We start from the raw sequence: 25,332 nt of genomic DNA on the forward strand, positions 1-25,332 counted from the left end.
GCTCTCAAATAGTCTACCAGGAAGCTTTACCGCAGTAAATGAAAGTGTTTTTCATCTGGGCTTCTCAAAGGGATCTGGATCCTTTCACAGATGTTCTTCATGTTTCACTGTTGCAGTCATTACATTTGGGTAATCTGCTGGCAGGTTGCCCTCAGTCGGCCTGATTAACAAAGTCTTGGGTCCTGCGTCGGTTGCTGTCCCTTCTTCCATGACATCAGGTCATCAGGGGTATGAAACATGCAGCCGACACCATTACATCAGTCTTTCTTGCCATGCGGTGCCCGAAGCAGAAGCAGTGCTAGTCGGCAGACTCCTGAAATTTTCGTTTTCGAATTTCAGAACCGAAGTCTTTAACTAAAAGCTAAGCACCCCGTTGGGGAAACTTTTTCTTGCTCCTTACCGATGTCAGTAAAAGTTAATAATTGTATTACTTGTGGGAAGCAAATACCTCATAAGGATTTTCATTTGTACTGTATTCCTTGCCTAGGCCCTGACCATGACGTACCTTCCTGTCAGTTTTGTGCTTTATTTAATCAACGCACTATCCATCGTCGGTACATTTTTGCCTCTAAATATTTTGGTATAATCTTTAATTATCCAAAAATGACATCAGTTACCCGTCCGACTACCCGAATACCAAAAAAACACAAAGAAAAAGATAGAGACAGGCCGTTGAGGTCCAAAACTGCCGACGACACTTCTCCTAAGCCAGTCGCCAGTACTCAGTGAGGCGCTTTCACAGCCCTGATATCCGCTACTTCTGATTCGCAGGCCTGTACTGAGACCCATTCGGAGTCCGGTATGCCGCGAGATGCTTCACATATGGAACCCACGGATGTCTCTAACATGGATGAGTCCGGAGCCGCTGAGCAGGTACCGGCTTCTAAGGGTGTATTCAGGCCTACAGACTTGCATATTAAACTGACTCCAACTTCAGTACTAAGGCCTAAATCTCGATCTATGTCTAAAAAAATGACGCCTAGGCCACATGTTCAGGCCCCTATGCCTAAAAAACAAATGATCAAAATGGCTGAAGATTTAATTACTCTAATCAGGGGTAGTCAACCCCCCCCCCCCAAGAAGCCGAGGGGTAGTCAACCCCCCCCCCCCCCAAGAAGCCGAGGATTGAACTTAAATATGAATCTTCAGAACAGGACTCTGTTCCTTCTGACTCTTCTAATGACCTGGATTTGTTCATACATACTTATGAGGGCTCTGATGCAGAGGATTCCATTCCCTCTGCTTCTCCGCCTGAGGATTTTTCTTTTGGGGAAACTTTACATACCTTAAGGGAGCATTTCTATTGGGAAAGTCAGGATTTCTCTGAATTCAAAAAGAGGCATAAGGATTTCCTCCTTCCTCAGCATAGGCCTTTGGCTATACCTCCTGTTTTAGACATTGTTGAAGATGTGTTTTCGGAATCCAGCTTGGCCCCTGATTCCTTGCCTCCAGCCCCTAGCAAACCAGACAGGTACTACAGGGTTCCTGAGTCTCACAAATTCTTTTTCAAAAATCCTGTTGCGGACCCTGAAACCATTTCTTAGGGGCCCAAGGGCATTAAGGCTTCTACTGCTAAAAATCCTACCCCTTCTGATAGAAAATCCAGGGCGCTAGATAGATGGGGCACTGGATAGATGGGGTAAAAGGGTTTATACTTTTGCAACCTTAGCAATCAGGGCTTTAAACTGTCAATTCCATATGCTAAAATATCAACAGCATGTAATGGGACTTCTTAAACAGCAAGCTTTAACTGTTTTCATAGTTATTTACTGCATTTTTTATTATCTGCACTTAAAAGTACATTTTAGTCGAAATTAGTCTAATTCAAGTCGAAAAGTGTTTGTTTGCTGTTTAATTTAATTGTTTGGCTGCCCACTAAAGTGTGCTAGCCTGTACTACTGACTTATTGCCTTTTCTGCATTTAGCGCGGAGTTGCCACTAGAGCACCATCGGGCAGCGCCGGTTAAACTATTTCTGGCTCCGTAAAGTCTGCTCTTCATTTTTCCCTTAGAACTGCTCTACTTGTAATCTAAACAGTCTATTCTCTGTCTGTAAAGCTCAGCACTTGTTCCTAAAGCATTTTTTAGTCAGGTAAAGCACTTCCATATTATACAAAGTACTTCACTAGCTTAAAACCCCCTTGAGTACCCACTTCCCTATTGGTCCTTTCTGACTCAGTTACACAGCAAACTTTTTCATTTCTTCTAGCATGTCAAAGGGTCAGTTGCTAGTCCTCTCCTGCTCAGCTGGTGAATCTGGGAATATTGAGGCAATGTTACAATTGCCTCATGTACACAGACAACCCTCTCCTCCTCCCACAAAACACAAATACATGCGAGAGATGCAACTATATAGCCAAACTGGAGGCTGAGCTCTCTCAACTCAGGACTGGCAAAACCAGACAGGAGGAGAAGGTAACCACACACACCATAAACCCAGTCTCACATAGAACTATCACAACTACAAATCAAACACACAAAGACATACTCGGAGGCACTGATCAAAAATCTACCAAAACAGCAGAGGCCTCCAAAGCAGACACCCAAACAACTGCCACCTCATGACATAACACAAGCAACACATAGATCACAAAGTCACTGTGCAAATCAGTCACAGCCCTTAAGGCCAAACACAATGCCAGACACACTTGTCATAGGTGACTCCATAGTCAGACACACTGACGTCCCACTCACCAGACTGAACAAGGAGAGGGTCACAGTAAGCTGCCTGTCGGGCGCTAGAATCCGCCACATAACACAAGCACTCAAGTCACTCCACAGCAAGTACAAGTATGACTCAGTCATTGTCCATGCCGGTGTGAATGACCTGAGACGTACCTCCCTGGACTACATGAAAAGAGACATAAAGGAGCTCTCAGATTATGTAGCCCAGGCTGGTATGACCCTGACCCTGAGCAGTATCCTACCTTCACCAAGAATGATGCCACAATACAGAGACAAAATGATCAGTTTTAATAATTGGCTTAATTTCTGGTGTCATTCTAAGGGGATCCAATGCCTGTCTGCCTGGAATGACATGCTTGACAAGCCACGCTGCTTCAAGGGACGGCTTGCACCTGTCACCCTGGGTTTCGGATAGTAGCAAAGGCTCTTGCCACCCCATAGTGCCTTTTTTAGACAAGGCTCAAATTCTAAACCCACCCTAGAAAACAATAATGGAAAAAACTAAGGGTAATGCTGCTCAATGCCAGAAGTCTAAATCTCAAGATGCACTCAAGCCCTCCTCAGTATGGAGAACATCGATGTCTGTGCTGTGACTGAAACCTGGTTCAAGGCTCCTGAGAGCACCCGCACTATCAGGTTTTACCTCATATCATGCGTTCCGGCCCCAAAACCCGGACCGTACCACAAAAGGAGGGGTGTATCCATATTCATCAAGGATACCCACACCTCCAGGCTGGTGGCAACTCACGAAGCATCAGAGACCATTCAGGTGCAATTAACCATAGGCAAAACTGCTCTACAGTTTGTAGCATGTTACAGGCCACCCTCTCAAACTCAGGAACCACACACAGCCTTCCTGAAGACACTGGAGAGTATAAATGTCTCTCCAAACACCATCATATTGGGTGACTTCAGCTACCCAAACATAGACTGGGAACATTACTCAAGCCCCAATACCCTAGCCCAAAGGTTCCTGGAGTTCATAAACTCAAATGCTATGGAACAACTTGTCACCATTCCCACAAGAGGTGAAAATATACTAGACCTGATCATCACAAACATGGGGACAAAATGCTCCACACCGGAAGTATATCCCTCATTGGTGAGATCAGACCATAAACTAATCTCACTAGAGATCCACATCCCGCCCCCCCCCCCCACAAAAAAGACCACAGTGAAGAACTTCTCAAAAGCCAGCTTCACACTTCTTAAGACTGGTGTGGTATCCTTCAAGGCCCCTGAGCCATTGGAAACCACAACCCACGCTGCTGAATCCCTTACAAATGCTTTCTACGAGCACCTCCAGGATTGCATGGATCAAGCAATCCCAAATAAAATCAAGACCCTTTCCACCAAAGGCAAGCGCCCAATCTGGTGGACCCCAGCCATAAACAAACTTTACAACAAGAGGAGAAAGCTACTACAAGATGGAGCAAAATCCCTAAAAGGGAAGACATCTCTGATCAATACTAGTAAAAAACTACGATCACTCATAAAATCTTGCAAGGCCAACTTTGAGAGAAAAATCGCCAAGGACTCAAAAGACAATCATAAGGCCTTCTTTAGCTATGTTAGAAATCTGGGTGGAAACTCCCAGATATGCTCAGAATTAGTCCAAAATGATACAAAAATCACTGAACCCACAGACATTGCAAACATACTGGCAGACAGGCTCACAAACATACTGGCAGACAGGCTCAGTGAAAATTTCTCCCCTCCCTCCCCCCCAAAAGGAGAAATATCTATCCCAGCAGAGTGTAGCCTCCCAATCATCTCAAATGCCCAGGTGAGAGCTGCTCTCTCTAAAGCTAAAAACACAGCATCAGTGGGACCGGATGGTGTCCCCGGCTGTGTGCTACACAAACTCAATGAGGAACTAAACCCACACATAAGGCTGCTGTTTAATCTTAGCCTTACCACAGGATACGTACCCAAAGAGTGGAGTACGGCAACTGTGGTCCCACTCCACAAAGGCGGTGCTTATACGGACCCTGGTAATTACTGGCCCATAAGCTTAACAAGCCTGGTCTGCAAAGCTATGGAGAGGATCATAATGGAACTCATAAATAAAGACATAGGGGACCTACAGACATTGGATCCTACCCAATTCGGCTTTGTCAAGGGCAGATCATGCCTCTTGAACTTGGTCGACTTTTTAGAAACAGTCACCAAGGCCATTGATGAGGGTAAGGCAGTTCACACAGCCTACCTTGACCTTGCAAAGCTTTGACACAATACCCCACTCGGGTATCATAGAAAAGCTCACCAGCTTAAATGTAAACCCATATGTCACAAGATGGGTTGCAAACTGGCTCAAGGACAGAACCCACAGGGTTAGAGTTGCTGGTGCCATGTCAGACTCCAAGCCGTTCACAAGCGGTGTCCCACAGGGCTCAGTCCTGGGCCCCTCTTGTTCGGCATCTACTTTTCAGAAGTGCAGGCAAACATAGGAGGATTGTGGCTGACAAAGTTTGCAGATGACTGCAAACTGGGCACCATAGTTGAAAATCCATCAGACACAGATATCCTTCAGAGAGGTCTCATAGAAACGGATAACTGGTGCCAGAGCCATGGCCTTAAGCTAAACGCCAAAAATGTATAGTCATACCCTTTGGTAAAACAAGGTAACCCCAAGTTACCACATAGGTGGCAATCCATTAAGCACAGAAGAGGTTATCAGGGACCTGGGGACCCAAGTTGACAGTAACCTTTCTTTTGACACTCACATTGCCAAAGTGGTTAGGAGGACCTTCTACATTGCCCACCTGATTATGAAGGGATTCACATCCAGATCAAGGGAGGTCATTGTTCCCCTGTACTCTTCACTTATCAGACCAATGATGGAGTACAATGGCCCATTCGGAATGTATCTTACCCAACACCTGCAGCAATTGGAAAAACCCCAAAAGTTCCTCACCAAAAGGATAAAGGGGCTCAAAAATATGCCATATGCTGCCTGACTGAAGAAACTTCAGCTCTATTCAGTCGCATACCGCCTGCTCAGAGGTGACCTGTGCCTGACATACAAGGCCATGTCCAACCCGGAATTAATGGACATGCTCCACCTCAAAAAATCCAAATCCACCAGAGCCACAAGAGCAAGAGACTTAAACCTCAACACGGATATAAATAGGACGTGCTGGAGGGACAGATTCATCACCCAGAGACTCCCTATGCTGTGGAACAGAATACCGGTCCATGTGAGAGAGAGCACCTCGCTGGCTCTGTTCAAGAGGAATCTTGACCAGTGGATGGGAGATCGTAGGTTTACCCCGGGGATCATCTCTGTATCACTGCTGGACAGAGGCACGGCAAACTAATGGGTATAGTATTCTTCAACCTAAGGGGTGGTGAAAGCCACACAACTCTGGCTAGGCTTATAAATGCCCTAGGGCAGATAGCCTAGTATGAACCTATGAACCTATTTCTTACTGTGTGGAGAATAAAGATTTGCAGGATTTACTGCATTCAGCTGAACAAGTTGGAAAGCATACTTTGCAATGTGTGTTTGATTCTTTAGAGGCCTCTTGCAGGGCTGCTGTTACTGGGACTGTGCTTACAAGGCATGCTTGGCTTAAGGAGCAATCTCTGCCTGATCATGTTAAAGCAAAACTATTGGATGCTCCTTTACAGCAGGACCGCCTGTTTGGCAATAAATCTGAAGAAGTTCTAAAAAAGATGAAAGATAAAGCTAAATCTATGTAAACTGTGAAAGGTTTCTTACAAGTACAACCTTCTAGATTTAGTAGGGACTGGCCTACTAAGAACTGGTCCTTTCCAGCTCCTTCCAGAGACCCTCCAGCCACACCCAGACATTCCAAAAGCAGCAGGTTTCAGTCCCAAGGGACTTTCAGAACTAAGCAATGGGGTGCTATCACTTCCAAATCTGGAAGCAACAAGGCACCACCGTATGGTAAACAGTCTCAATGACTTCCTTTTAAAATTACCAAGCACTTACCTCTTAGCTGCCCCTTTGGGGGGGGGGGGGAAACTGGCTCTTTATTCAAGAAACTGGCAACTTATAACCCATGACAAATGGGTTTTAAATATAGTGTCCCAGGGATACAGATTTCACTTCCACAGGTTGCCAAATGTGTGGCCAGACCTGCCCCCAAATCAGTGGGCAGAGGCTCAGAAACAAGTACTTTCCCTCCTAAACTTGGGGGCTATTCAGCTGGTACCAGAAGAGGAAAAGGGACAAGATTTCTATTCCAGACTTTTCTTGGAACCCAGAAAAAAACAAATCATGGCATCCAATTCTGGACCTGTCTACTCTAAACACATTTCTGGACATTCCAAAATTCGAGATGCTGACTCTTCACCAGTTGCTTCCTATGCTAGGCAAAGATGCCTGGTTGGCAACTCTAGTTTTAAAAGAGGCTTACCTGCATATCCCAATCAGGGAATCTTGCAGAAGATACCTACGCTTCAAAGCAGGGCTACATGCATTACCAGTTCTCTGCACTGCCCTTTGGCTTGTCTACTGCACCCAGGGTATTCACAAAGTGCCTGGCTCCAGTAATTGCATTTTGCAGACTAAGAAATATTCAAATATATCCATACCGGGACGATTGTCTAATTCAGGCAGAAAACCAGGCCGCTCTGCTAAAACATCTGGCGTTTGTAAAAAGGATTCTATCTTATCTAGGGTACACCATAAACGAAAATAAATCACAACTGGTACCCTCTCAAAAAATTACATTTCTGGGTGCAAGCTTGAATACAACTGCCCAGATGGCTTTACTTACGCCAGAGAAGCAAATTCTTTTGGTGACTTACTTCAGACAGGTGGCCACAAAAACACTGCTATATTTGCAAGACAAATACTGCAAGTTTTGGGGTTCATGGCCTCCTGCATTCTTCTAATTCCATATACAAGACTGCATATGAGGAAACTTCAGTGGTAGTTAAAAAGTTTATGGAGTCAACATTGTCACAGCCTGGAAACAATGATTCCTGTCATACCTTGCCTGCGCCTAGAGTTCCTATGGTGGGCAGAAGCCTGCCACCAAAACAAGGGACTGCCATTCACACCACCCCCTGCCACCCAAACCATAACTACAGATGCAGCAGACTGTGCATGGGGGCTCATCTGGCAGGGAAGTGCATTCAGGGCAAATGGAGCCCAAATCAAATGCACCTTCATATCCATCAAAAAGAAATGCTAGCTGTACAGAATACTCTTGACAGCCTCAAGGACTACCTTCATCCAGGACAACTACTGGTAAAGATGGGCAACACCACGGTAATGTGGTACATAAACAAGCAAGGGGTACACATTCTTACCCCCTCTGCAGACTAGCTATGACATTGTGGAACACTACCTTGAGTTACCAAGTACAATTACAAGCTCAATTCCTGCCAGGAAAGCTGATTGTCTGGCAGACGAACTAAGCAGAAATCTCATGGACCCACACAAATAGAAATTGGAACCACGGATTTTCAACATGTTGACACGCAAATGGGGGAGCCCAGACATAGATCTTTTTGGCTCAACCCAGAACTGTCAGTTGGACAAATTTTACACAAGAACTCCTCATAAAAAAAGCCTGGTAAATGGATGCTCTGTCCTTCAGCTGGAAAAACCTATCAGTCTATGCCTTTACCCCTCTGCCTCTCCTTTCCAAAGTTGTACTAAAAGTCAAACAAGACAAACCAAAAATTATTTTGATTGCTCCAGACTGGCCTTGCCAACACTGGTACCCACTCCTGCGCAGTGGGTCACTAATTTCCCCATGGCACCTGCCTCGGACACCTTCCTTACTGTCTCAGCAGGAGAACCAAATTCTGCACCCTCAGCTCCAAACATTGAATCTTGAAGCTTGGCTAATCATTTAAACTCTCCCTTGGCGCATCCCTCAGCAAACCTGTGAGGGATGTCATTTTGGAGGCGAGAAGACCTAGTACTAGAAAATCTTATGCTGACAAATGGAAGAGATTCTGTGCCTGGAATCAATCTCAAGGGATATGCGCAAACAGTGCCCAATTTACCTCAGATTTTGCAATACTTAACTGAGATGCTTCACAAGGGCCTGTCTTTCTCCTCCATAAAAATCCACGCCTCAGCCATTTCAGCTCATTACAACACAGAACCACCCGTCTTCTCTCATCCTCTGCTAAAGCAGTATTTCAGAGGGGCCAAAAACTTGAGACCAACCCAGGAGGGCTCCAACCCCTGCCTGGGACTTTAACTTTGTATTGGAGTAGCTCACTCTACCTCCTTTTGAGCCAGCTGCTACTGCAGACTTAAAATTTCTTTTCTGGAAAACAGCTTTCCTTTTGACAATCACTTCAGCTAGAAGGGCATCTGAATTACAGTCCCTTATGGCAGTGGAGCCTTTCATCATCTTTCATGCGGACAGGGTGTCACTCAGGACCATTCCATCCTTCATGCCCAAGGGTGGTATCCAGTGTGGCTCTTGATCAGTCCATTCATTTGCCAACTTTCTTTCCCCAATCCACAGAACAAGGGGGAGCAGATTCTGCATTCATTGGATGTACACAGGCAACTTAGATTCTACTTGGACAGGACTAAATCTCGAAGAAAATCTGAACAACTGATGGTAGCATTTGCTGCAGGAGCAGAGGGGAAGGCTATTTCAAAACAAACCATTTCTAAATGGATAAGCCATTGCATTAATTTCTGCTGTAAACACCATGGAAATCCTGTCCCCCAGGGGATCGGATCTCATTCCACCAGGGCTGCATCTACTTCAACAGCCTTCCTCAGAGGTGTGCCTACCAGGGATATTCTAGAAGCTGCTACCTGGAGTTCAGTTCATACTTTCACCAAGCATGATCACTTACCAATCTTCTCTAAATCCAGAGCTGGCTTTGCCACTGCTGATGTTCATCGTGTTACCCTGCTGCAGTCATCACACTTGGGTTATCCTGCCGTCAGGTGGTCCCTCAGTCGTCCTGAGTTCCAAAGTCTTGGTCCGGCGTCGGTTGCTGTCACTTCTTCCCTGATGTCAGAGTGCCAGGGGTATATAAGAGGCATCCGACACCATTTTCTTCAGTCTTTCTTGCCATGCGGTGCCCGAAGCAGAAGCAGTTTGCAAGTGCCGGTCGGCCGACATCTGAGATTTTCGATTCGAATTTCAGTCCGAAGTCTTCAATAAAGCTAAGTACCTCGTTGGGGAACCTTTTCTTGCCTCAGTCCGATGTCAGAAAAAGTTAACAATTGCATTTCTTGTGGGAAGCAAATACCTCATAAGGACTTCCATTCTTATTGTATTCCTTGCCTAGGCCCAGACCACAACGTCACAGGTTGTCGGTTTTGTGCTAGGTTTAATAAACGGACTATCAAACACCGTTTTGACTTCGCACGACATTACTTTGGTAGGAAATTTAATTGTATCATGCCGTTGGAGCAGCCGACGACCGTCATGCGTAAAAAACGCAAGGATAAGGACAGGCAGCCTAGGAACAAGCCAGACTCCGAGGCCTCTGCTGGGCCTGTCTCCGGTTCTCCGGTTTTCAGTGAGGCGCCTACGCAGCCCCTGACGACTGCAGAACTGGAACCCCAGACAGCTGCAAATTCTGAAGCAGAGTCTACTAGGCCGACGCCGGAGCAGAAGTAGACCCCGGTGTAGTAGAAACACCTTCGGTTGCAGAAGGTGTCTTCAGATCGACTACACTCACCATTAAATCTTATGCTAAGCTTAAAACTCCTTTAGAACCAAAGAAGACTGTACATCAGTCTACAGTTCAAGGCCCCATGCCTAAGAAACAGATGCTTAAGATGGCTGAAGATTTGATTACCCTAATCAGGGGTTCCCATCCCCCTCCTGATAAAAGACCAAGACAAGAGGAGGATTATGCTTCCTCTGACCACGTTTCAATTTCCTCAGATTCTTCTGAGGAACAGGATTACACTTTTCCACCTTATGAAGACTCTGATGCTGAAGACTCTCTTCCCTCAGCATCTCCCCCTGAAGACTACTCCTTTGGGGAAACTTTACATACCATGAGGGAACATTTCCACTGGGAAGGCCAGGACTACTCTGATTCTAAGAAAAGGCTCCGAGAGTTCCTTTTACTACCCCAGCACAGACCTCTTGCTATCCCTCCAGTTTTGGATATTGTGGATGATGTTTACTTGGAGTTTAGTCTAAATCCAGACTCTCTACCTCCTGCTCCAGCCAAACCAGACAGATACTACAGAGTACCTGACTCCCACAAATTCCTTTATAAAAGCCCAGTGGCTGACCCAGAAACAATTTCTCAGGGTCCTAAGGGAGCTAAAGCTTCTATGACTAAAAATCCTGTGCCCTCTGAAAGGAATTCCAGAGCCCTAGATAGATGGGGAAAGAAAAATTACACCTCAGCAACTCTGACTATGAGAGCATTAAATTGTCAGTTTCACATGCTGAAATATCTGCAGTTCCTAATGTCTCAATTAAAACAAAAAATGAGCACACATACTGAACAGTCTGAATTCAAGGAAATGCAGGATCTGTTGCATGCAGCTGAACAGGTGGGCAAACATACTTTACAATGTGGATTTGATTCATTGGAAGCTTCCTGTAGAGCAGCTGTTACTGGCTCTGTCATACGTAGACATGCTTGGTTAAAAGAACAAACCGTTCCTGATCATGTTAAAGCAAAATTATTGGATGCACCTTTACAGCAGGATGTATTATTTGGTGTCAAAGCAGAAGAGGTTTTAAAGAAAATGGAGGATAAGGCAAAGTATATGCAGACGGTCAAGGATTTTTTGCAGGTACAACCCCCTCGTTTCAGCAGAAATTGGCCAGCGAAAAACTGGTCCTTTCCAGCTTCTGACAGATCACAGAGAGGCAAATACAGACGCCCAAGGGGCAGAGGTCAGTCACAAGGTCGTTGCAAACCACGCCAATGGGGTACTGCTACCCAGAAAGGAGGAGAAGACAGGCCCTAGGCTAGCAGAAGACAAACACAATGACTCAGTCCTCAAACTACCAAGCAAATCTCTCCTGGCAGCTCCCTTGGGAGGAAAATTAGCATTTTTTGCAGACAACTGGCACATCATCACAAAAGACAAATGGGTTCTAGACATTGTCTCTCAAGGATACAGATTCCACTTTCATACCTTACCAAGGATAAAAGGAATGCCAAACCTGCCACCAAATCAATGGGCAGAGGCACAAAAACAAATTACAGCTCTCATTTACATGAGAGCCATTTAACAGGTCCCTACACAGGAGCAAGGACAAGGATTTTACTCAAGACACTTTCTAGTCCCAAGAAAGGACAAAGCATGGAGACCCATTCTGGATCTTTCAGTTCTGAACACCTATCTGCAAGTACCAAAATTCAAGATGCTAACACTACAGCAGCTTCTTCCCATGCTGGGCAAGAATGCTTGGCTAGTAACGTTGGACCTCAAGGAGGCATACCTGCATGTCCCTATCAGACAAAATTGCAGAAGATACCTCCGCTTCATTGCAGGTTCAACGCATTATCAATTCTCTGCACTGCCCTTTGGCTTGTCTACTGTGCCCAGGGTCTTCACAAAATTCCTGGCACCAGTAATTGCATACTGCAGACAGAGGAATTCAAATACACCCATACCTGGACGACTGCCTTATTCAAGCAGAAAGCAAGGACATTCTTTTAAAGCATCTGGCATTTGTCAAACACCTTCTAAGTTGCCTAGGGTACACAGTAAATAAAAAGAAATCAAAACTAGTGCCCTCACAAAACATAATATTCCTGGGTGCCAGCTTGAATACAACGGCCCAAATGGCTTATCTCACGCCAGACAAGAAACAACAGCTGACTCAATATTTCAAAATAATGGCAACAAAGACCCAACTCCCTGCAAGAAAAATTCTGCAGGCCTTGGGATTCATGGCATCTTGCATACTACTAATACCATTTGCAAAACTGCATATGAGGAAATTACAATGGTACCTGAAAAGCGTATGGACTCAGCACAGCCACAGCTTGGAAACAATGATACCACTCATTTTCTGCCTTCAACAGGAGTTTCTATGGTGGGCACAGGCATGTCACCTCAACAAGGGTCAGCCTTTCACCTTACCCACAGCCAGGCAAACTATGACAACAGATGCATCGGACTATGCCTGGGGAGCACACATGGCAGGACAGTGCATTCAGGGCAAATGGACTACAGATCAGAGGCATCTGCATATCAATCAAAAAGAAATACTAGCAGTACAGAATGCCCTAACAGCTTTCAAGAACCTCTTACACCCAGGACAACTAATAATAAAGACGGACAATACCACAGTAATGTGGTACATAAGCAAGGGGGCACACATTCCTACCCTCTATGCAGGCAAGCAATGACCTTGTGGAACACTGCACTGTCTTACCAGGTTCAATTACAAGCACAATTCCTGCCCGGAAAGAAAAACACATTGGCAGACCACCTAAGCAGAAACATCATGGATCCACACGAGTGGAAACTAGATCCACAAGTATTTGCAATGATAGCTCAAAAATGGGGACGCCCAGACATAGATCTGTTTGCAAATCCCCAAAACTACCAACTTCAAAAATTTTGCACAAGGACATTCCATCCACAAGCTTGGAAAGTGGACACCCTCTCATTCAGTTGGAAAACATTAACAGTGTATGCCTTTCCTCCACTGCCTCTTCTAGCAAAGGTACTGCTGAAAGTCAGATTAGAGAGGCCACAAATGATACTCATTGCACCAGACTGGCCACGCCAGCATTGGTATCCAATTTTAAGGAACAAGGCCCACGGCCCACCATGGATTTTACCACAAATTCCTCACCTGCTCACCCAGCAAGGCAATCAGATTCTACACAGCCAGCTCAAGACTTTAAACCTGGCTGCATGGCAAATTACCTAAACAACCAGCCAACACCTCTATCCAAAGCAGTTATGGATGTCATTCTGGAGGCCAGGAGGCCCAGCACCAGGAAAACCTATTCAGACAAATGGAGAAGATTTTGCACCTGGAACCAGGCTAAAGGCAAAATCCCCTTGATCCAAACATTCCTCAGATTCTACAATATTTAACTGAGATGTTGCACAAAGGTCTTTCCTTTTCATCTTTTAAGATCCACGCCTCAGCAATTTCAGCTCATTACAACACGGATCCTCCTTTATTCTCACATCCACTCCTAAGACAGTACCTCAGAGGGGCTAAGAACATAAGACCGCCAAGGAGAGCACCAACACCTACTTGGGATCTCAACTTTGTTCTGGAAAAGCTTACACTGCCGCCCTTTGAACCAGCTTTTTCAGCTGATTTAAAATTTCTTTCATGGAAAACTGCCCTGCTACTTGCAATAACGTCAGCTAGAAGAGTTTCAGAGCTACAGGCACTAATGGCAGTGGAGCCTTTCCTCATTTTTCATCAAGACAGAGTCTCTCTACGAACTAACCCTTCCTTTATGCCAAAGGTGGTATCCAGTGTGGCCCTAAACCAAACCATTAATTTGCCCACCTTTTTCCCAAATCCCCAGAACAAGGGAGAAAGACTCCTGCACTCTTTGGACATTAACAGGCAAGTACATTACTACTTGGATAAAACTAAGGCTTTCAGAAATTCTGACCAGCTCTTTGTAGCCTATGCTACAGGATCACAAGGAAAAGCCATCTCAAAACAGACCATTTCTAAATGGATAGGGCATTGCATACGTTTCTGCTACACGCATCATGGGAAACCGGTACCTGCTAACATTAGGTCCCACTCCACCAGGGCTACAGCTACATCAGCAGCCTTTCTCAGGGGAGTGCCAACCAAGGTTATTCTGGAAGCTGCAACTTGGAGTTCAGTGCACACCTTCACCAAACACTATCACTTACCTCTATATTCTAAGACTAGAGCTGTTTTGCCACTGCAGTTTTGCAGGGCCTACTAGCTCCTTCTAACCCTGTTTAACTCCACCTCCCATCCTTAGCTTTGGGATTCAACCCAAGTGTGATGACTGCAGCAGGGTAACACGATGAACATAGTACAGTTTTGTACCTACCATAAATGTAGATGTTCGAGTGTTCACCCTGCTGCAGTCCAGGTTACCCTCCCTCCATCCCCTCTGAACTAGCTGAACTTATCTATACCACTCTATCCTACTCCACCTTTGTGGTGTATTTGCTTGTGCCCAAAGGTATTGTTTTATTTTTATCTAGTTATATATATATATATATATATATATATATAAATATATATATATATATATATATATATATATATATATATATTTATATATTTATATATATATATATATATATACACACACATACATATCCATATATACACATATATTTTGCCTACGTATTGGGGGCACCTGACATCTGGGGCAAGAAAAACTGAAGAAAATGGCGTCGGATGCCTCTTATATACCCCTAGCGCTCTGACATCAGGGAAGAAGCGACAGCAGCCGACGCCGGACCAAGACTTTGGAACTCAGGCCGACTGTGGGACCGCCTGACGGCAGGATAACCCGTGTGTGATGACTGCAGCAGGGTGAACACTCGAACATCTACATTTATGGTAGGTACAAAACTGTACTTTTCTTCTCTGTCCTCCAGTACAGTATTCCGTCCCTCCCTTGGATCTGCCTTTCTTTCTTTCTGCGGGTTCTAAATGTCCTCATTATGAACCTTCAGCCTCCTCAGATTTGAAGCTCTGCAAAAAAGGTTTCAGAGTTGCAAGCACTTGATTCTTTACCCCCTTATTTCTTATTCTGTAAAGGCAATCCCTTCCTTTCTGCCTAAGGTAGCTTCCAAGAATAACTTTAACAGTTTCATTCATCTTCCTGTGTTTTTTCCCCACTTGTTTCCAACAAAGGCAAATATATTTTAATAACTGGATTTGCATAGATAATTAAGATTTTATCATTACCCTGCCAAGTCTTTCAGGAAGTTTAGTTAGTTTGCCTCCTTTTCAAAATCCAGGCTGGGCTCTTGTGTGACTAAAGTAACTTTATCCAGGTGGCTGGCTGATTGTATTTTGTTTGCATATTCCATGAAACTTAAGACTCTTGCACAAGCCTAAAGGTCATTCAGCAGTTGCTGTAGCTACCGCTACAGTTTTTCTGTCTAAAGTACCTATGGATGATACTTATGCTGCTGCTGCTGCTACTTGGCTGGGTCACCACACTTTTGTGTCACATTGCAAGCTGGACATGCAGTCTAGATCCAGGGCTTCCTTTGACTCCACTATGTTGCAGACTATCCTTTCTTAATTCTTCCTAAGGAATTTTTGTGGCTGGGGACTGTTCTGCAGGTTGAGTCTAGTTGGAGCAGACATCGGATACGAAAGTTAAATACTCGCCATAATGATAGATACATGTTGTCCGTCTCCCATCTACTTTGACTTCTCCAACCTCCTGCCCCCATCTTATTGCTGACATGACGAGTCTCTCCTCCTGTGATAACTGGACATTGGAGGTTGTTCGTTCAACTTTTTGGGAGTCTCACATTTCCCCTGGGTTGTCTGTTTCCAAGTTGTGGGAGATATAGTTTTTATTTGGATATGTTTATCATCATTTTTTTCTCATGAGGCAAACTGGATTTATAGATTTGATGGAGGTGTGTGTCGAGTTATGGATAAGGGAGGCAGAGCCAAAGTGGGTTAAAGACTTTTGAATTGCTTGGTGTCTGATCCAAAGTCCCACAGGTTGAACCAGACAGAGAGGGACAACACAGATCAATCATTATGGTGAGTACATAACTTTTGTTTTTTTTATAACAAAGCATTGTTTAACTGAATACAAGTTTTGAAAATGTATTCGTATATGCTTCATTTTCGTGTTTGTGTAGATCTTATGTGAAGCTTGTGTGTTCGCCTCAGGGAAAGTTGAGATATGTATACATTGAAACAAATGGAAAAAAGTTAATATGGTGTATACAGAATCACTTTTTGTCTGCATCGATTTGTTTGTGCAGCAGTTGTATGGAGCAGAAAGTATGATATATAGATACCAGTTTCATGAGCCTCTGTTATATTTATAAAGGAACTTGTAAAGAGGTACACGTAGTATATACTGTTATGTACTTCACTGAAATAAAAATGTGACATCAGTATAAATTCTTTTTATAACTGTTGAAGCTAATTGTTTAACTGAAGAATGAAGATTTTAATATGTAATAGATGTGAACTATATAAAGTGATCTATATGTATTTTTCTGTTGTGATGTTTTGAAAATCAGTAAAAGTACTTACTTAAAAATAAAGCATTTTACTTTAAAAATTTTTGACAACTAAGAATTTTTAACTTTGAAGAAGGTGACAGAGTGGCACAGATGTTGGCATTGCCAACTCTCCCAGTTTTGTTCTTACTTTGTGTGCTTTTTTCAGAGTCTGCACATCTTGCCTGCTATCTACGCAAGATGTTTTTTCTTATCACTTCTGCAGTATTCTTCACTAAAGGGATCTCCTACCAAGGACAGTCCAATGTCCGGCCAGTATACCAAAGCCTTAAATTTTCAAGGACATCACATATGCTCCCTGCTCATAACATAGGCCATAAAGGTGACGTACGGACATCTATAACTTAGAACTACTTCTCCACCAGTCTGAACTCCATCTTCGATCATTGATCTGAATGCTCTTTCATTTCTGATGGCTACCAAGCCATTTTCAGATAAGTGCTCCATTGGGGTTTTCCTCTTACTCATTTTTCTTTTGGTTTGCGAGTTTACATGTCATCCAGAAAGAGAAACTCAGTGTAGGAGACAGATTCCCCATAAGAACCGTCACAAGCAGTGTCATTTTTGCTTGGGTGCTTCTCACGACCATACTAAGTGCTCACTTTGTCAAGCGTTTGTCCCTAAGACCTTTTGTAGTCATCTCTCTTTCTTGACTATCTACCTGGAGAACCAATGCCTTGGGATTCCTGGCCATGGTGGAATCTTCCCATCCGAAAGGTCAGTCATCTGCCTAGAAGGCCAAAAATCTTAGGTCGGATTTGGCTGCTGTACCACCTTACCAGATGTCTCTCTCGAGACTGGTGAAAGCCGGGAGGATTGTCTGATTGTTCAGTGGATTCCTCTGCTGCAACTGCATCTGAAGCTGGCATGGATCCAGCTTCTCATGCCTCCTTGGTGTCTGTGCAGACATCTATCTGTTGTGGATGTTAAGGGGGAACCTCAGCTGATCATATCCAAGGGACCGAAGGGCATTCCACAAATTCTTGTTTAGGAGAAGATTCTGACTGCACTGATTAATTGTCAGCAAGGGTCCAAACCTCCTAAGGTCTTTAGGTCTGACATCCCACTAAAGAAGAAGCAGAAAACTAAATACATTTCCCCTGCTTCCAGAGACCCTCAGCATGAATGGCAGGATTTCACACAGGAGTTGTTTAATGCACTTATGGCCTTCACCCCTCCCCAGGAAGTTTCTGTTCCTCTCTCTCCTTGGTCTTCTACTCCACTTATGAGGCCTAGGGAACAGAACTCGTCTGATGAAGACTTGGACTCATGTAGAGTCCTTGGCATACTCCTCTTGGATTCCTTCTCCGTTGGACTTTGATTCTGAGGAAGAGGATTCCATTAGCCCAGATTCTCCCTTTGAGGAACTCTCTTTTGGGGATACTATCTCTCGCATGATGGAATTCTTTAAATAGGACTCTTCTCAGGTTTCTGACATCCAGAGAGTTATTATGAACTCCTACAGATGGAGTCTCCTAAGCCCTTTGCTTTTCCTCCGGTCCTAGCTTCCCTGTTGAACACTTTCAGCAGCTTCTCAGGCTCATGATTCCCAAATTCCAGCTCCTGAAAAGCCTGACTTGTTTTATAAGGTGCCTAATAAATGTAAGTTTCTCTACAGATGTCCCTCTGCTGGACCCATCTGTTGTGTTTGCCTCCTCTGACAAACCTTCAAAGTTCTTGCTTTCTACTAAATTGCTTCCTAATGACAAGGACAATAGGGCCATGGAATGGCTGGGCAAAAAGGTGTATACTGCTGCTACCCTGGCCTGTGATAATTGTCAGACCCGTATGACCAGGTGTGTCATAGCTCTTCCTTGTCAGGCTTCTCAGCTTGTTTGAGACCTTCCTCATTCTGAGGGGAAGGTTTCGGTCCTCTCTTTGTTGGGCTCCTCTTCCCAAGTGGTTCACCGTTCTGTTAAATGTAGTTATGATGCAGCTGATGCTTCTAGAGCTGTTGCTTTTGGTTCTGTGTTGAGGCATTACTCTTGGCTTCACCTTCAGCCTTTGCCTGATGATGTTAAGGCTAAATTGATGATGCTCCCCTTGATAATAAACATCTCTTTGGTACTGCTGAGCTTTTTAAGTCCCTGCAAGAAAATGGCAAGGCCTTGCAGTAATTGAAACATATTTGATGTCCTTCAAGGATGCATCTGCAGTCCTAACATATATGGGTTGTCCTGCCTCAGGCAGCCCTTCGGTCGGCCGGATTCCAAAGTCTGGGTCTGGCCTCGGCTGATGTCGCACTCCACCCGACGTCATAGCTGCTGTGGTATAAAGGCATCAGCCGACGCCATTTTCCTCAGTCTTTCTTGCCGCGCGGTGCCCGAAGCAGAAGCTGTTCGCAAGTGCCGGTCGGTCAGATCCAGAGATTTCTACTACCGAAGACTTCTAAAAAGCTAAGTACCCCGTTGGGGACTCTTTCTTGCCTCAGCCGATGTCAGACAAAGTAAAGAATTGTTTAACTTGTGGGAAACAAATACCTCATAAGGATTTCCACTCTTACTGCCTTCCTTGTTTAGGCCCGGACCACGACGTATCAGCTTGTTTAGCCTGTGCTTCTTTCAACCGACGGACGCTTAGATGTCGGTCGGAGTTTGCAGAGGAGTTTTTTGGTCCCGCTTTTGCTTACAAAATGCCGTCGGAGACTCCGACAGCACAATTAGTTAAAAAAACGCAAGGAAAAGGACCGACACTCACGGTCCGCGGTTTCGGCTGAAACCACGGTTAGGCCAACCACGAGTGTCTCGGTTTCGGCTGAAACCGAGTCCTCATTTCTTCCTTCGGCCGAAAACAGGCCTCCGGTAGCCGTGGCTTCACAGAGCATGGTTGAATCAGTTTCAGAAATTGTTCCTACAGAAGCAAGCACCCAGGATTTGTCAGATACTATTCCTTTAGACATATCTACCCCTGCACGTGGGGCTGCTAGACCCCCTGCATCCATGTCTATCAAGGCTTTTGCCAGGGCTAAAGCAGCTAAATCTTCTAAGGCCTTACCTGCTAAAATTTCCTCACACAGGCCTACCTCTAGTTCTCAAATGCTCAGCCTGGCTGAGGATCTCATTTCTTTGATCAGGGGATCCCAACCTCACCCAGACAGGGCCTCTCAACCCCCTCCAGAGAAGAGGCCAAGGACTGAACCCCCGGAACCTGTTTCCACAGACAATTCCTCGGATGACTCAGATGTCTCAGACCCTCAGGAAGGCCCATATTCTCCTTATGAGGATTCTGATGCAGAAGATTCCATTCCTTCTGCTTCTCCTCCTGAAGAATTTTCTTTTGGGGAAACCTTACATGCTATGAGGGAACACTTTCAATGGCAGGGCCAGGATTTTTCAGATTCAAGGAAAAGGCTAAGGACTTTCTTACACTTACCACAGCATAGACCTTTAGCCATTCCTCCAGTACTAACAGTTGTTGATGATGCATATAATGATGCCTGTACTGCCCCTGATTCTCTTCCTCCGGCCCCTGCCAAGCCTGACAGATATTACAGGGTCCCGGACACACACTACCATTTGTATAAGGCTCCTGTGGCAGATCCTGAAACCATTTCACAGGGCCCTAAGGCTGTGGCAGCTGCCTCTGCCAAAAATCCTCTCCGCTCTGAAAGGGAATCTAGAGCATTAGAGAGATGGGGTAAAAAGGTTTATACTTCTGCTACTCTTTCGGCCAGGGCCTTAAACTGTCAATTCCACATGATTCAGTACCAGGAATTTTTGTTAGACCAGCTAAACAAAAAACTGTCCTCCCCTGAACCTATAGACCGCAAGTCCCTTCAGGAATTGGTACATAACTCTCAGCAGGTCAGTAACCATTTTTTAAAATGTGGCTATGATGCACTGGAGGCTTCCTTTAGATCAGCTATGACTGGAACAGTGATTCGAAGGCATGCTTGGTTAAAAGAACAATCCTTACCAGACCATGTTAAGTCAAAACTCCTAGATGCCCCTATGGAGAAACAAAGTTTGTTTGGCTCTCCTGCACAGGAGGTTCTAAAGAAGGTGGAGGAAAAAGCTAAATCTGTTCAAACAGTCAAGGATTTCTTACAGGTCCAACCTCCGAGGTTTAGCAGAAATTGGCCTTCGAAGAATTGGTCCTTTCCAGACACCTCTAGAGCACAGAGAGGCAGAAATAGATGCCCAAGAGGCAGAGGTCAATCCAGGGGTGCCTACAGGGGACGTCAGTGGCAACCTACCAATCAGAGAAGTACTGCCACAGATTCAACTACAACCACTTCCACTGGACAGACACAATGACTTGGCTCTGATTCCGCCTACCAGGGAACAACTGGATGCACCCTTGGGCGGAAAACTAGCTTTATTCTCCCACAACTGGCATTACATTACAGGAGACAAATGGACTTTACAAACAATAGACAAAGGCTACAGGTTTCACTTCCACACTCTACCAAAAAAGAGAGGAATGCCAAACCTACCACCAAGCCAAAAAACAGACGCTCTAAGACAAATCAACAACTTACTAAGGATGAGAGCTATAGAAAAGGTACGGCCTATGGAACAAGGCCAAGGATTTTACTCCAGGCTTTTCCTTGTACCAAGAAAAGAAAATCAATGGAGACCTATTCTCGACTTGTCCACTCTGAACACATACCTCATTGTTCCAAAATTCAAAATGCTGACCCTCCAGCAACTTCTTCCCATGCTGGGCAAGGAGTCTTGGCTGGTGACTCTAGATCTCAAGGAGGCATACCTGCACGTCCCTATCGACCAGATTGCAGAAGACACCTCAGATTTCTTGCAGGATCAGAGCATTATCAATTCTCAGCATTGCCCTTTGGCTTATCTACTGCGCCCAGAGTATTCACGAAATGCCTGGCATCAGTAATTGCTCATTGCAGGCTTCAGGGAATTCAAATTTACCCATACCTGGACGACTGCCTAATACAAGCGGACAACAAGGCAAAATTAACAAAAGATTTGGAAAAGGTCATACAGTTGTTGCAAGCCTTGGGATACACAGTCAACATGCAAAAATCAAGACTAGTACCATCCCAAAGGATAACATTCTTGGGTGCAGAGCTGGATACATCAACTCAGATGGCTTTTCTCACAGAAGAAAAACAAAAGCAACTCCCAGTATATTTCATGACATTAACAACACAAACTCAGCTTACTGCAAGGAAAGTCCTGCAAGCCCTGGGTTACATGGCATCCTGCATAATATTGATTCCGCATGCCAGACTGCATATGAGAAAGTTGCAATGGTACCTAAGGAATGTATGGTCTCAACACAAGCACAGTCTAGAAGCCCAGATTCCAATGATTCCATGCCTGAAGCAAGAATTCCAGTGGTGGGCTCAGGCCTGTCAGTTGAACAGAGGACTGCCTTTCCACAAACCTCATCCAATCCAGACCATCACCACAGACGCCTCAGACCTAGGCTGGGGGGCACACATGGTGGACAAGTGCATACAAGGCCTATGGACCCAAGACCAGCTGAATCTACACATAAATCTAAAGGAGATGCTGGCAGTGAAACATGCAATCCAGTCTTTCCGACCATTCCTTCAACAAGGTCACTTGCTGATAAGGACGGACAATACCACAGTCATGTGGTACATCAACAAACAGGGAGGTACACACTCATATCCTCTATGCCGGATGGCAATGGACCTGTGGAATGTGGCCCTGAATCTCAACATTCAACTTCAGGCCAGATTTGTACCAGGAAAAGAAAATTCACTAGCAGACACCTTAAGCAGAACTACCACGGATGCTCAAGAATGGATGCTGCATCCAGACATCTTCAAAACCATAACAAAGAAATGGGGACTACCAGAGATAGACCTGTTCGCCTCCCCACACAACCACCAATTGAAGAAATTCTGCACAAGAGCATACCACCCACTTGCTTGGAGGGTGGACTCCCTTTCCTTCAGCTGGAAAAACCTGACAGCATATGCATTCCCACCTCTTCCTTTGATGTACAAAGTCCTACTGAAGATCAAAGAGGATCAGCCAAGGGTAATCCTGATAGCTCCAGACTGGCCGAGGCAACATTGGTACCCGCTGCTGAGAAGCATTTCTCGGACACACGTATGGCCTCTACCTCTATGTCCCTTACTCCTAACACAGAACAACTACAAGATCCTACATCCAAACTTGAAAACACTGCAGCTAGCTGCTTGGAATATTGCATAAGACAAAATAACCCAGATTTATCTCAGAGGGTTAAGGACATTATCCTGGAGGCTCGCAGACCCTCCACAAGGAAAACTTATTCAGCCAAATGGAAAAGATACCTCATGTGGAGTGCAGCAAAGGGGGAAAATGTCTCATTGGCAAACATAGCACACATCCTGGAATACTTAGCAGAACTGTTCCACAATGGCCTGTCCTACTCCTCCATTAAGATTCATGCATCAGCAATCTCAGCAGAATACAACATGGATCCTCCTGTCTTCTCTCATCCTCTACTCAGACAGTTCTTGAGAGGAATCAAAAATGTAAAGCCTCCAAGGAAACCACCTTTACCTACATGGGATCTCAACTTTGTGCTGGAAAAGCTAACACTTCCCCCTTTTGAACCGGCAGCAACAGCAGATTTACAGTTCTTGTCTTGGAAAACTGCTTTCCTGCTAGCAATTACTTCAGCAAGAAGGGTATCTGAATTACAGGCATTAATGGCAGTACAGCCCTTCCTTATCTTCCATCAGGATAGAGTGTCTCTGAGGACCAACCCTACCTTTATGCCAAAAATGGTCTCCAGAGTATCATTGAACCAAGCAATTCATTTACCTACATTCTTCCCCAACCCACAGAACAGGGGGGAAAGACTGCTACATACCTTGGATGTTCACAGACAATTACGCTACTACCTGGACAGAACTAAGACCAACAGAAAAACTGACCAACTTTTGGTAGCATATGCAATAGGAATGCAAGGAAAAGCAATTTCAAAACAGACAATCTCAAAATGGATAGGAAATTGCATACGATTTTGCTACTCTTTTCATGGAAAGACAACTCCTGAAAATATCAGACCTCATTCCACAAGAGCTACAGCCACCACTACATCTTTCCTACGAGGAGTGGCTACCAAATACATTTTAGAAGCTGCTACTTGGAGCTCCGTGCATACATTTGCCAAGCATTATAACCTTCCTTTATACTCCAGATCCCGAGCAGGTTTTGCAACTGCTGTGTTGCAAGGGATCTTGACTACACCATCTTTATCTTAGTGCCTCCTCCCCCAGTTTGGCTATGGTATTCTACCCATATGTTAGGACTGCAGATGCATCCTTGAAGGACATAGTACAGTTTTGTACCTACCATAAATGTAGATGTCCGATAGGTATGCATCTGCAGTCAGGATTACCCACCCTCCTTCCCCTCTGTGGTATTCCTAGGGTACTTACCCCTCTTTTAGCTAGCTGGGGGAAATTATTATGGTGTATTTGTTTTTGTATATATATATTTTTTGCTCTCTACTGTTTGGAATTATTTGCATTTATCCAAATTTAGCCTTCCTAGAGGGCACCTGGCATCTGGGGCAAGAAACACTGAGGAAAATGGCGTTGGCTGATGCCTTTATACCACAGCAGCTATGATGTCGGGTGGAGTGCGACATCAGCCGAGGCCAGACCCAGACTTTGGAATCCGGCCGACCGAAGGGCTGCCTGAAGCAGGACAACCCATATGTTAGGACTGCAGATGCATACCTATCGGACATCTACATTTATGGTAGGTACAAAACTGTACTTTTCCCCTATTCCTAAATTTCAGAGGAATTATCCCTCTAAGCCTGCCTTTGTGCATAGACAGTCTCGCACTTCTCCCAAAAGTAAGAAGGGTTCTAGACGGGTCCCCACTGCTAAGTCTACTCTGACTCATGCTACTTAGAAGCCTCCTTTTCCAAACAAGCCAGGTTCTGTCTGACTATCTGCTTCCTTCCATCCTAAGTCAGGTTCCCCCTTTGTCTCTTCATCTGTCCTTGGCCCTTTCAAATTGGTTAGGGATCACTCAAGATTCTTGCATTGTATCCATCATCCATCAGGGATACTTCATGGTGTGGAAATCCCTTACTCCATTTTTGGGTATTCCCCAATCTCCTCAGGAAAAGCTACATTGCTTTCTGGATGTATTTTAGGGCCTTTTTCCTTAAGGCACAATCCAAGCTGCTTCTGCTTCTCAGGAGGGGGAAGTAGTTTTATTCCAGAATGGTTTTGGTTCCCAGGAAAGAAGGCAGCTTTGGACGCCCATTCTTCACCTTTCTCTGCTCAACACCTTTTTGAAGATCCCTTTCTTTCCGATGTTGTCCTTGCAGACTCTGTTTCCTCTTCTTCCTGAGGTTTTCTTGGTCTGTTTGGATCTCAAGGATGCTTATCTTCACATCCCTATTTATCCCTGTTTCAGGAAATATTTGTGTTTCTGTGTTTCTTCCTTATATTTTCAGTTTCCTACTTTGCCCTATTGCCTCTTTACTGTCCCAAGGGTTTTCACCAAATGTCTCACTCCTGTTATTGCCTTTTGCAGTATGAGGGGGCTAAAA

The 25,332-nt window shown here is 44.8% G+C and overlaps 1 protein-coding gene across 1 annotated transcript in view; it reads left to right on the forward strand.

The window, feature by feature from the left end:
- Positions 1-25,332, forward strand: part of KIF2A (kinesin family member 2A) — a 2,798,933-nt gene that overhangs the window by 2,525,514 nt on the left and 248,087 nt on the right. The gene's annotated exons all lie outside the window — the stretch shown is intronic.

The sequence above is a fragment of the Protopterus annectens genome, chromosome 2.part2 (genome assembly GCF_019279795.1).
Source record: "Protopterus annectens isolate FY-2018-M chromosome 2.part2, PAN1.0, whole genome shotgun sequence".
NCBI lineage: Eukaryota > Metazoa > Chordata > Ceratodontiformes > Protopteridae > Protopterus > Protopterus annectens.